This window comes from Bos indicus, chromosome 2 (genome assembly GCF_029378745.1).
Source record: "Bos indicus isolate NIAB-ARS_2022 breed Sahiwal x Tharparkar chromosome 2, NIAB-ARS_B.indTharparkar_mat_pri_1.0, whole genome shotgun sequence".
Classification (NCBI taxonomy): domain Eukaryota; kingdom Metazoa; phylum Chordata; class Mammalia; order Artiodactyla; family Bovidae; genus Bos; species Bos indicus.
In genome coordinates this window covers 5,890,903-5,905,119 of record NC_091761.1, presented here as the reverse complement: position 1 = coordinate 5,905,119, position 14,217 = coordinate 5,890,903, and the positions used below count along the sequence as shown (strand labels likewise).

Below are 14,217 nucleotides of genomic sequence, written 5' to 3'. Positions count from 1 at the left end.
AACAATTCCAAAAAAGATATATATCTCTTAAATCTCTTAATTTTGTGAATTGATTAGAACCCAGTCCTAAAATGAAATACTCTTAAATCTTTATTACTGTATACCAAGCAATATGTTACTACTACTACTACTAAGTCGCTTCAGTCGTGTCTGACTCTGTGCAACCCCATAGACGGCAGCCCACTAGGCTCCCCCGTCCCTGGGACTCTCCAGGCAAGAACACTGGAGTGGGTTGCCATTTCCTTCTCCAATGCATGAAAGTGAAAAGTGAAAGTGAAGTCGCTCAGTCGTGTCCGACTCTTTACGACCCCATGGACTGCAGCCTACCAGGCTCCTCTGTCCATGGGATTTTCCAGGCAAGAGTACTGGAGTGGGGTGCCACTGCCTTCTCTGAAGCAATATGTTAGGTACTTGAAAATCAAAGATGAACACAGAGGGCAAGTAATTCTGACTATAGTAGCTACCAACAACTTGGAAAAAAGAAAAAACAATGATATTTGAGCTGGACCTTGATGTACTCTAGGAAAAAAAGGAGTGAAAATCCTGGAGAGTAGCACATTGCTAAAACATGAACAACGACTATCTGAAAATATTAAGTTGTTAAACAGGAGTGGAATAAAGGCTGCTTGAGAAAATGACAGGAAAGTAGGCAGAAAAAGTGCTTTAAGGCCAGATTATAAAATGGGATTACAAAATCATATTCAGTAGTAGTGAAGAACATGCCTCATACAGAAGTTCTTAGGGCCTCACCCAGGCTTCCCAGGCAGTTCAGTGGTAAAGAATCCATCTGCCAACGCAGGAGACTCGGGTTCGATCCCTGGATTGGGACGATCCCCTGGAGGAGGAAATGGCAACCCACTCCAGTATTCTTGCCTGGGAAATCCCATAGACAGAGGAGCCTGATGGACTATATATAGTCCATGGGGTCATAAAGAGTCAGACACGACCAAGTGACTAAGCAACAACAAGAAGGGCCTCACGCACCACGCTGAGTGAGGCAAGTGGCACGTCTTGGGGTGGTGTATTTTGCTCCCCTTCAATACTCAGTGGTTCTACTTCCTTGATTAAACCCTCACTCAGACAAAAAAACAGATGATAGACCAAAAAAGTTGCAGTTTTCAGATACCTACATCATTCTAAATTTTAAAATAATATGGATAAAAGTTTCATATTATACAACATGCTACATACAAGTATTAATAAACTTTCATCTCTCTTCACACTAAATTTCGTTTTCTGAATGTTGAGTTTTAAGCCAGCTTTTTCACTCTCTTTCACTTTCATCAAGAGGCTCTTTAGTTCCTTTTTGTTTTCTGCCATAAGGGTGGTGTCATCTGCATATCTGAGGTTATTGATATTTCTCCCAGCAATCTTGATCCCAGCTTGTGCTTCATCCAGCCTGGCATTTTGCATGATTTACTCTGTATATAAGTTAAATAAGCAGGGTGACAATACACAGCCTTGATGTACTCCTTTCGCAATTTGGAACCAGTCTGTTGTTCCATGTCCAGTTCTAACTGTTGCTTCCTGACCTGCATACAGATTTCTCAAGAGGCAGGTCAGGTGGTCTACTATTCCCTTCTCTTGAAGAATTTTCCACAGTTTGTTGTGATCCACACAGTCAAAGGCTTTGGCATAGTCAATAAAGCAAAGGAGATGTTTTTCTGGAATTCTCTTGCTTTTTCGATGATCCAACGGATGTTGGCAATTTGATCTTTGGTTCCTCTGCCTTTTCTAAATCCAGCTTGAACATCTGGAAGTTCATGGTTCACATACTGTTGAAGCCTGGCTTGGAGAATTTTGAGCATTACTTTACTAGCATGTGAGATGAGTGCAATTGTGTGGTAGTTTGAGCATTCTTTAGCATTGCCTTTCTTTGGGATTGGAATGAAAACTGACCTTTTCCAGTTCTGTGGCCCCTGCTGGGTTTTCCAAATTTGCTGGCATATTGAGTGCAGCACTTTCACAGCATCGTCTTTTAGGATTTGAAAGAGCTAACTGGAAATTCCACACCTCCACGAGCTTTGTTTGTTGATGCTTCCTAAGGCCCACTTGACTTCTCATTCCAGGATGTCTGGCTCTAGTTGAGTGATCACACCATCATGGCTGTCTGAGTCATTAAGATCTTTTTTGTATAGTTCTTCTGGTATTCTTGCCACTTCTTCTTAATATCTTCTGCTTCTATTAGGTCCATACCATTCCTGGGAAAGACTAGAGATCTCTTCAAGAAAATTAGAGATACCAAGGGAACATTTCTTGCAAAGCTGGTTAGGGAACTAGATACTAACTGCTGCAACTAAGAGTTCACAAGCTGCAACTAAAAATCTGGCATGCCACAGTGAAGATCAAAGAGCCTGTGGACCAGGGCTGAAGACCCCATGCAGCCAAATAAAAATGGAATAAATATTTTTTTAAAAAATCAATGGGAGAGATGAGATGATCTCACCCACAGAAGAATTTAAATAACTTATGGAAATCCCCCTTCCAGAAGGTAAAGCGTAGCCCCCCTCACCTTCTGAGTGTGGGCTGAACTTACTGACATGCTTCCAAAACACAGAGTAGAAAAGGGAAAAAAACGGTAACTTCAGGGAGCAGAGAAAGTTGCTCAGTTGTGTCCGACTCTTTGTGATTCCATAGACTATACAGTCCGTGGAATTCTCCAGGCTAGAATAATAGAGGGGGTAGCCTTTCCCTTCTCCAGAGGATCTTCCCAACCCAGGGATTGAACACAGGTCTTCCACATTGCAGGTGGATTCTTTACCAGCTGAGCCACCAAGGAAGCCCAAGAATACTGGAATGGGTAGCCTATCCCTTCTCCAGCAGATCTTCCTGACCCAGGAATCGAACGGGGGTCTCCGGCATTGCAGGTGGATTCTTTACCAGCTGAGCTACTGACAAATACCATGTTCGCTACATGATAAAGGTCAGCATCACCAGCTGTCATAAGGATGTCATGCACTCCCTGAGGCATATGTCAAAACCCTCGGATAGTCCCTGATACGTGATGAGAAGGGGGCTTTCCTTTGTAATATTCTTTCCAAAAACTTTTAACTGTAGTCTAGTTATTAAAAAACAAACAGCAACAATAGATGCAAGCCAAGATTAGAGACTATTCTACAGGCTACCAGACAGTGTTCCTCCTAACTGCCATGGTCATGAAAAATAAGGAAAGATTGATAAAGAGCACAAATTGGAAGACTAAGAAGACACGACAAAGAAAAGCCAGGTGATATCCTGGACTGGATATTCTGCAATAGAAAATTAACGGAAAAACTGGTGAAATCCAAACAAAGTCCAAAATTAATACTAACACTAATATTGCAATGTTCTTAATTTTGACAAGTGTAACATAGTAACTATATTCCTTTACTAGGGCTGTTGTAACAAAGCACCACAGACTAAGTCTAGGCTTAAACAGAAATTTACTGTGTGGAGGCTAGAAGGCTGAGATCAAGCTGTCAGCAGGACCAAACCTCCTCTGAAGTCACTAGGGAAGGACCTGTTCTAGGCCTCTCTCCTAGCTTCTGAACATTCCTTGGCTTGTCACAGCATAACTCACATATTCACATGGCATTCTCCTGTGTGTATCTCCACATTTCCCCTTTATATAAGGACAAGTGGAGGACAGAGGAGCCTGGCGTGCTGCAGTCCACGGGGTCACAAAGAGTCGGACATGACTTAGCGCCTGGACAACAACGAGGACAATGTAAGGATGAGCGATACTGAATTACTCCAGTGATTCCTACTCCATAGGACCTCATTTTAACTAATTACACCTGCAGTGACCTGACTGGCTGTTGGGAGAAGCCATCCACCGCGGGTCCTGAGGTTTCCCTGTACTTTAGTGCTGTATGTCATGTATCCAAGGGCCTGACTGCTCTGCTCAGAGTTGTATTTGCTGTGAGAAAAACTGAAGAAAAGGTAAAGTGTCTCACTGGGACAGACAGTAGCTTGGTTACAGCATGCTACAGACTGGCAGTTTCCCCCAAACTCAGTACCACTGTCTTGTAATGCAACTCACTGCATATGAACTCATTCATTTGGGCCTTTTGCCACCCCATGGGGCTTGGGGCAAGGGGAACCGGAACTAACCTGAAGCTCAACGCTGCTCGCTGGGTCACTAATACTGATGTTCTCTATCTCTAACTCAAGAGTTTCATATCTTTTCCCAGCATCCATGGAACTTTAACGGGCTAACTACTAGTTACCAGACTAAAACCTAACCCAAACTCTGTTATCTAGCCAGCTTCACTTGCCCCAGCCCGATCAGAGACTCCTCCTTCCCTTCAAAAGTAACAACTGCCTTGGTTTTCACGATAAACACAAAATATACATCCATAAACGTCATCTGTTCATTTTTTAAAAGTGGGTGTATCTTTTGAGTCTTAAAATCTCAGGTTCAGCCTCCATCCCTTTGTTTTCTCTACAGTTTGTTGCGGGGGAGGGAGAAGAGCATCTAACCTATGCTATTTCCTAGTATGCATTTTGCCAATTGCACACTCATGCTACCCACTTATTTTTAACAGTTGTTCATTCTCGATTATGGTTTAGTCAGTCCCCTACTGATCAGCACTGTGTCTAATTGTTTACTGTTGCTATTACAGTGATGTAGGAGTATCTTTAAACATGGACTTCCCAGCACTTAGGTGAAGTATTTTTGCAGGACATTTACAAAGAGGGTCAAACTTTGAACAAAGAATATTACAAAATCTTCTGTTAAAAGCCACTAGTATGATAAAATTATTAAAGGATCCTTTTTCCTATCTGAAAAGTTCATGGCCTTCTTAAAACCTGAAAACAACTATTAATCAAAAACATTCATGCAAAAGGGAAGAAGGGGAAAAGATGAAGTCCTCAGTATTAGTGTCTTTTATGTATGTTAATTCTGCAGAAAACAGCTCTTTTCCAAAAATATCATTAACTTTTAGTTAAAACCTAGAAAAGGTTTCTATGAAGAAAAATTTCTCATGCTAGGAAAGATTACAGAGAAGGAGAGTCAGAAATGAAATTCACATACAACCCAAACCTGGGGCTGGGGAGGACGACAGCAGGGATAAGGAGAACATCCATTCAATGGAGAAATGAGAAGGAAACTTCTTAAAATGTATGGACACCATCAACACACAGCCCTACGCTGATCTGAGTGCGTAAAGCCTGTCAAAATAAAATTCCTGAGACAAAAATAACTTAGAATATTCTCTGCTGGAACGTGGAACTATTCTGGCGAAATCCACAGTAGCAACACTTCCCAAAGTGTGCAAAAAGATGATTATTGCTGCTATGTGGAAGGAGAAAATGACCCATGGGCAAATAAGTTTGAGAAAACCTTAAACCAATGTAAAGTTTAATTGCTATAAGATTTTTAGTCTTTAATATGTGAATACAATGTAAACTTTTAAAATACAATAAGCAGATATTTCTCACTTGATTAAAGAACTTTTACATTTTCATGGAAAAGCTCTCTTGGGACTCATATTTTCCAGGTTACATTTTGGAAAATGCTGTAGAGACTTCATAAACATTGAGAGAAACAAGCCTTTCCTTTGAGGAAGACAGAGTATCTGATACTCAGCACGTCTCCCACAAATGTTTAATAAGCTGAATGAATAATCCATCATTATATGGACGCAGTCCTACTATAACACAACAAATCTCAAATTTCAACCACATACCTTTCACTATATATAATATCCTCCGGCAGTGAACTAAGTTGCACTCAAAGACATACCCAGGGAGATAGCCTACCTTTGCAGAATATGATTTATTCTGACATTTAATCAATTTCCAGCCAATACTGAAGAATGTAATTTAAGTTAATGTAACAAAATATGACACCAAAGCACATACAACTGAAAGCATCAAAAAACACTGGCTAAAGGATTACTCAAGCTTCACTCAATCCTTCCTGCCTTCAAACTGCATCAGTAAATTCCTCCATATGGAAACAGTTTAGAGAATCTTTCAAACTGTCCTCAGCTGTGCTCTATTCTCTCACCTTTTGTGATATCATCTACTTCCCATCTTCAATTATTACCTCTAAGCAGCTGACTCAAACCTACATCTGTATCTTTACTTTTCCAGAGCCCCAGCCCTTTATTCCAAATGCCTGCTACAATTACAGAGGTACCTACTCAGCACCCCAAACTCAACTTGTTAGAAACCACATTTACCAAGAAATATCTCTGTGGCAAATCTGTCTCTCCTCCTCTGTTTCCTCTATCAGGTAATGGTAACACCATTTTTTCAGTTATACAAGCACACAATGCTAGTGTTATCTTTGATTTCTAAATGTTCTCTTCCTCTCTCTGCCAATAACTTGAAGCAGTTACCAAATACTAGAGAAACTATTTCTAAAATGATTCTGTCTATCCATTACGTTCTATTCTCATTACCCTAGCCGTACAGCAGTATTATAACTTTCCTTTTTGGCAGACTTTCAGAATTTTTGCCAGATGGTTTATTTGTCACACTGCATTCAGAGAATTTTGCCAAAGCACAGTTCTATCTTGTTACTCCCATGCAGAAATGTTCCATGACTCAGGCCATTAATTTCAAAAACATCCAAATTACATGACCTGGCCTTCAAGTCTCTCCACATGTGATTCCAGGAAAATTCACCAGCCCACAGCACTCCTTACCAAGGATACATAGAAAGCCCTGAGTGTAATCTCCACTCTCCTATCTCACAGTTCTTTGCACAGGAATAAATATATTGTGTAACAGAAAGAAAACAAATTTTGGAGTCAGATGACCTCAAACATTAGTTTCGCCACTCACGACTAATACACCCTCAGACAAGCTCATCTCAGAACCTCAATTTCTGCGTTTGTAATAGAAATCACCTTACGATAGAGAACAGAATCATCTCTTAGTGTTACTCTGTGAACTCCCACCACTTCCCATCTCTACCCTCTTGAAACCCTAACCACGCTTGAAGGCTCAGATCAAATAAATGGTTTCTCTCCAGTAAGCTTTCACTGGACATAAAGCCAATATCAGTCTATCCCATTTTTGTTCACACCTCTAATTCATCTGGCCTTTTTATAATACATTATTAGTACATATTTCTACCTCTTTCATTATTCGTTTCTGAAGTCAGGAATTGTCTTTTTCATAATAATGTTCTTAACCGCTTAGTCAAGTTCTTTACATACACAAAGCAAACATTTAATGTATGTCTTTTCAAAAGGCATAGATTATAAATTGGTTGATACTGATTCTAGATCATCTGGACATATAGAATACAAACATGATTGCTGTCATGAAAGTGATATATGCAGTATCAATTCATGCAGTCCAACCAGCATGCCTTCATACTGAAAAGAACTACTTTCTGAAGGAAAAAAGTTTTTTCCATGTCCAGGTCAAACTTATGTGGGAAAAAAAATGAGCTTCTGCATTTTAAATTAAATGCTGTATATGAGTTTTAAATATAACATTAGAACATTCATTCAGCCTATGAATATAAATAAGACCTCATTAATAGGTCCCACCAGGTTACATTAGCTTGACAAACCCGCAGAACTTTGACCTCCTTTCCAGGTTCAGTTCAGTTGCTCAGTCGTATCTGACTCTTTGTGACCCCATGGACTGCAGCACACCAGACTTCCCTGTCCATCAACAACTTCCGGGGCTTGCTCAAATTCATGTCCATCGAGCCAGTGTTGCCATCCAATCATCTCATCCTCTGTCATCCCCTTCTCTTCCTGCCTTCAATCTTTCCCAGCATCAAGGTCTTTTCAAATGAGTCAGTTCTTCACATCAGGTGGCCAAAGTATTGGAGCTGTGCATCAGTCCTTCCAATGAATATTCAGGACTGATTTCCTTTAGGATTGACTGGTTTGATTTCCTTGCAGTCCAAGGGACTCGCAAGAGTCTCCTCCAACACCACAGTTCAAAAGTATCAATTCTTCAGCACTCAGCTTTCTTTGTGGTCCAACTCTCATGTCCATACATGACGACTGGAAAAACCTTTGTCAGCAAAGTAATGTCTCTGCTTTGCTGTCTAGGTTGGTCATAGCTTTTTTCCCAAGGATCATGCATCTTTTAATTTCATGGCTGCAGTCACCATCTGCAGTGATTCTGGAGCCTAAGAAAATAAAATCTGTGACTGTTTCCATTGTTTCCCCATCTATTTGCCAGGAAGTGATGGGACCAGATGTCATGATCTTTGTTTTTTGAGTGTTGAGTTTTAAGCCAGCTTTTTCACTGTCTTCTTTCACTTTCATCAAGAGACTCTTTAGTTCTTCTTCACTTTCTGCCATAAGGGTGGTGTCATCTGCATATCTGAGGTTATTAATATTTCTCCTCACATTCTGATTCCAGCTTGTGCTTCTTCCAACCCAGCGTTTCTCATGATGTACTCTGCATATAAGTTAAATAAGCAGGGTAACAGTATACAGCCTTGACATACTCCTTTTCCTATTTGGAACCAGTCTGTTGTCCCATGTCCAATTCTAACTGTTGCTTCTTGACCTTTATACAGATTTCTCAGGAGGCAGGTAAGGTCCATCTAATATCTCTGAAGGGTCTAAAGGAATGTCACACTATTATCGCAAGTCAGTTCTATCCATTTCTCATAACTCTGCCTAAAGTTCTGCCATCAATGACATATTTCCATCATTCCGCTATGAAGTCAAAAGGGCTCTCACTCCTGGAGTCACTAGCTCTCTTAGAAGGGTCACAGAAGGACTTCTTGGGATACAGCTTCCCTATTTCTGTGTGCATATGTGCTCAGTCATATGTGCATATGTGAACTCTGCGACTCCATGGGCAACAGCCTACGAGACTCCTCTGTCCACAGAATTTTCCAGGCAAGAATGCTGGAGTGGTTGCCATTTCCTTCTCCAGGGGATCTTTCTGACCGAGAGATCAAACTCATGTCTCCTGCATTGGCAGGCAGATTCTTTACCACTGTGCCACCTGGGAAGCTCCTCTCCCCCCAGATCTGAGGACATGTAAAAACCAACACTGGTACCTAGAACCATTCAGCCCTCAGGCCTTGATGAGAGTCCAATTTACATTCCTTTGCTCAAAGTGGTTTATACCAGGTCACACAATCCTATGAAATTTGGATTGTCATGTCTTTCTATTCCACTTGTGGTGGTGGTTTAGTCACTAAGTCGTGTCTGACTCTTGTAACCTCCTGGACTGTAGCCCGCCAGACTCCTCTGTCCATGGAATTCCCCAGGCAAGAATATTCTTGGAATACCACTGGAAGTGGGTATTCCACTTGTGTGTGTATCTAAATATGAATCTAAATATGAAAAATAACATTGTTCTAAGTTCTTTTTCCAGGGAACTCCTCAGCCTCTGTGTAAATCAGCTGACTAAAATAAACAAGGGTAAGACATTTCAGTTTTCATATGCCCATCTCCACTTAGGCTGGACAGAGAAACATGCTGCAGTGGTTAAACTCAGTGCCCATTGTGCCACAGGCCAGAGTGCAGTAGGCAGTTATGGAGCCAGACAGCCTGGATTCAAACCCCACCTCCTACTTGTGCGGCAGGGACACTGGGGCACACTACTTAGCCTCTGATGCTGACCCAGTAAACAGAGATAAGACCATAGTGTTTATCAAAACTTCTTGCGCCCAGATGCATTTCAAAATTCAGAAAATTTTCTAGACTTTGGAAAGGTAAAAGAACATATCACATCCAGTCTTGGTCAGTACACTGTAACCAAATGCTTTACTACTTCTGCACCGAACCATGAATATGTACACTAGTTAGGATAAAGACAGTTCTAATGAGGTGGACGAAACTGGAGGCTATTATACAGAGGGAAGTAAGCCAGAAAGAAAAACACCAATACAGTATACTAACGCATGTATACGGGATTTAGAAAGATGGTAATGATAACCCTGCATGCGAGACAGCAAAAGAGACACAGATGTATAGAACAGTCTTTTGGACTCTGTGGGAGAGGGAGAGGGTGAGATGATTTGGGAGAATGGCATTGAAAATGTATATTATCATATGTGAAATGAATCGCCAGTCCAGGTCCAATGCATGAGACAGGGTGCTCGGGGCTGGTGCACTGGGATGACCCAGAGGGATGGTACGGGGAGGGAGGTTGGAGGGGGTTTCAGGATGGGGAACACGTGTACACCCATGGTGGATTCATGTCAATGTATGGCAAAACCAATACAATGTTGTAAAGTAATTAGCCTCCATTAAAATAAATTAATATTTTTTTTTAAAAAAAGGATAAAGACAAAAAGAGTTTCAAAAGTATGTTCCAGTCATATTTTGCCACGGTGGGGAAACTAACAAGATGGCCCCAATCAGGCTTTCTCACCCGCTGCTCTTACCCCGTCTCGCCCCATGTTCTGTAAACAATGACCTTACGTGGTTGTGTAACGGCTGAGATCACTTATAGCCCTGTGCATGCACGTCACAAGGTACTCACTTGGTTGTGGGCTAGCGTGTGCGGTACACCCGTCTGAGTTTCACCATGAAAGCCCTGCCTGCTGCTGCCCTGGGGCTACACTGGAGCAATGTCATGATCATGTTATGTGAGTCTGTTATGGTTACATTACGGTTATGTTGTGGCTGCTACGGCTGCTGCATCAGCCAGGAGAGAGGCTGTGTTATGGCTGCTGTGCCAGCCGGGGAAAATAAACATGTCTGCAGTTCCTACAGCTCCTTGAGTCTCCCTCCAGCCTCTTAGCTCATGCCTTGCCTACCCTGGGTTCAGCGAACAGTGAGGACAGTGTGAACAGCAAGACAACTGGTGTCAGGAACAGGATGAAGAGCAATACAACTGGTGTAGTTGGCAGAATACCCAGCAGGGAGAGGAGCCTGAGGCTCCACATAAGAAGAGGTGGCGGGATACCCAGCAGGGAGAGGAGCCTGAGGCTCCACATAAGAAGAGGTGGCGGGATACCCAGAAGGGAGAAGAGCCTGAGGCTCCACCGGATGGGGGAGACGGTGGCCATCTCATAGCATGTGGTACTGTGTGGCTGCGATCCTCTTGGTGTGGGCTCCACTGGAAGACCACGAAGTGGTGGACAGTTCACTGGACAGCACTGAAAAGGCGTACCAGGCGGTGAGTTCCCGTCTGCTGCGCAAGGGGTACGGACTGCCACTGGCACCATGCGGTAGACCTTCCTGGCTGCCTTGAAGGCGAACATGGAGAGTGCTCTCCATGATGCCACACCAGTGTGCAACGTGCAGAGATGCTTGGAAGAAGTGTATTGGCATTGGAGCAAGAACCCCGTGGCCCCGGGGAACCCAGCATCTCTGACAGCGAGGCGGTAAGTGACAGTGGTGATGAACGCTCTGAGACTGCGGGTCTCCACTTGGCAGTGAGGCCCATTGTGCAGCAGAAAGTGAAGCATGAGCGGTCTGTGACCTGGGGTGGGGGCATCCTCAAGCAGGCTCCAATGTGACTGAGTTAATGAGGCATCCACCATATACTCAGGTCAAGCTAGCTGACTTGGGTACGCAGTTTCAGCAAACGCACAGGGAACCCTTGGCAGTATGGATGCTTTTGCAACTCTGGGATACCAGGGTAGACGGTATCTTGTGTTCCGGGCACAAGGTAGAACAGCTGGCATCTATAACCACTCACTTCTCGTTGAGACAAAGGCCACAGAAGGCTAGGTGGCTCATGCAGGGTGCACCTAACCAAGCACACACCCTGATGGAATGGACTAACGCTGCCATCTGCACCATGTGGTCAAACACGGGAGAGCTCCCGATACTCTAAGAGGCATACCTATGCCAAGTTTACCCAAGTGGTGAGAGAACCGGGCATGAAGCAGTAGATATCTAACCCTAATGCTGAGGCCTAGATGATGAGCATTTTACTGGTGGCATTCAAGATACTATTTTGAACAATGCCCCATCTACCACTTTGGATCCCTGACTGCTATTCTTGCACCCTATGTCGGATGTCCCATCTATGCAGTGATCTCGATGGTGGCTAGCTTGGGAGAAATAGAGGGATGGCCACAAGCACAGGGGATTAGAAGTGTGAGGACCCTGAAGGGGCCCCAAACTGATAACAGCCCCACCCAGGTGATGAGACTGCAAATGTGGGCTGATTTGCTGGCAGCAGGAGTTTGCAGAAATAAAGTTGAGAGCCCAGAGTTCTGCTCCTAGAGAGCTATGGAGGCAACAGACTGAAGGAGCAGTTTACCAAGTTCAGGAAGCACCCACAGCAAGAGATGTAGGTGGTTCCGTTAGAAGATTACATGCACCCAAGATATTCCTTTAGATGACACCCTTTTTCACTTTGAATACGGCTCAGATCAAGGCACCCTCCTGAGCCCAAACAGGGACTGGAGGCCCCATGTAGAACTTGCAATTCACTGGTCACGAGCCAGTGTACAAAGAGTAATGGCCCTGGGTGACACTGGTGCTGAATGCAGCCTTGTTCATGGCAAGCCAGAGCAGTTTCCCATTCCTAGTGCATACACTGATGGCTATGGTGGCCAAATGATGTAGATTTAGAACAGTGTACCACAAAGGCCGTGTCCTGTGATACAGATCGTACCGCAAAGGCTGTGTCCTATGATGTAGATTTAGTAGAATAGTGTACTGCAAAGGCTGTGTCCTGTGATGTAGATCGTACTGCAAAGGCTGTGTCCTGTGATATAGATTTAGTAGAATAGTGTACTGTAGAGGCTGTGTCCTGTGATATAGATTTAGTAGAATAGTGTACTGTAGAGGCTGTGTCCTGTGATGTAGATTTAGTAGAATAGTGTACTGTAAAGGCTGTGTCCTGTGATGTAGATCGTACTGCAAAGGCTGTGTCCTGTGATGTAGATTTAGTAGAACAGTGTACTGCAAAGGCTGTGTCCTGTGATGTAGATTTAGTAGAATAGTGTACTGTAAAGGCTGTGTCCTGTGATGTAGATCGTACCGCAAAGGCTGTGTCCTGTGATATAGATTTAGTAGAATAGTGTACTGTAGAGGCTGTGTCCTGTGATGCAGATTTAGTAGAACAGTGTACTGCAAAGGCTGTGTCCTGTGATACAGATCATACTGCAAAGGCTGTGTCCTGTGATATAGATCGTACTGCAAAGGCTGTGTCCTGTGATACAGATCCTACTGCAAAGGCTGTGTCCTGTGATGTAGACTTAGTAGAACAGTGCACTGCAAAGGCTGTGTCCTGTGATATAGACTGTACTGCAAAGGCTGTGTCCTGTGATATAGATTGTACTGCAAAGGCTGTGTCCTGTGATGTGCTACTAACCTCTAATTCTCTTGCATATTTAGAACAGTGTGAAAACATTTGGAATCATGTGGGTGGTCCCTGAATACCACAAAAAAAATCCCCTCCTAGAAGGGGTTGGGCCTGGAGCCTATGGGGGTGGGCAGGGAGGGGGGGTTGTGGATCCTCAATAAAAAACACACCAGCAGGGGTGGAGTTGCTCCTGTGAAGGCTTTCCTGAAATCTCACAAGGACAGATGGGGGACTGGACTTGGTCAAGGAAGAAAAAGGCACTCTACATGCAGTGGGTGGCTCTTCTAGCCCCATGAGGGCAAGGACTGCAACATGAGTTCCAGGTGATACCTGGCACTGGATTTTCTATGTTTTGGGGGATGTAACTGTTGTTATAGCTACTGCTTTTGGGAGATCTAAATTCAAAGATCAGCATTAATTGCCAAGGGAATATTGTGGACGATGGACTGTGCATAGATTGTGAGGTGAGAGACCCTGAAGGGGTGAATGTGGTTTAGTCTCTAAGTCATGTCCAACTCTTGCGACCCCATGGACTATAGCCTGAAGGGGTGGAATGTGGAGAAATCAACAAGACGGCACGAGTCAGGCCCTCTCACCCCGTGTTCTGTAGACAATGACTGTGCACGGTATGTAACAGCTGAGATTGCTTATGGTACTGCGCATGTGCAACACGAGGTACTCACTTGGTCGCAGGCTAGTGTGCGCAGTACACCTGTATGAGCTTCACCATGAAAGCCCCAGTTGCTGCTGCTGCTGCATCAGGGCTATACTGGAGTGACATCATGGTTATGTTATGTGAGGTTATGCTATGAATATGTCACAGCTGCGTTCTGGTTATGTTACAGCTGCTGCTATGGCTGCTGCATCAGCCAGAAAAGAGGCTGTGTTATGGCTGCCGTGCCAGCCGGGAGAGAATAAATGTGTCTGCAGTTCCTATGGCTTCCTGAGTCTCCTTCCAGTCTCTTAGCTTGTGCCTTGCATACCCTGGGTTCAGCGATCACTGCAAGACAGCCACCAAATGCA

At 43.6% G+C, this 14,217-nt stretch overlaps 1 protein-coding gene across 11 annotated transcripts in view; it reads right to left on the bottom strand.

The window, feature by feature from the left end:
• Positions 1–14,217, bottom strand: part of HIBCH (3-hydroxyisobutyryl-CoA hydrolase) — a 152,255-nt gene that overhangs the window by 124,705 nt on the left and 13,333 nt on the right. The window contains exon 1 of one of the 11 annotated variants that reach the window (XM_070802172.1): positions 751–771. The exons of the other annotated variants lie outside the window; for them this stretch is intronic. The gene's annotated coding sequence lies outside the window, so the exon portion shown is untranslated. Of the gene's footprint in view, positions 1–750; positions 772–14,217 lie in introns of those variants that run through there. 11 annotated transcript variants of the gene reach the window in all.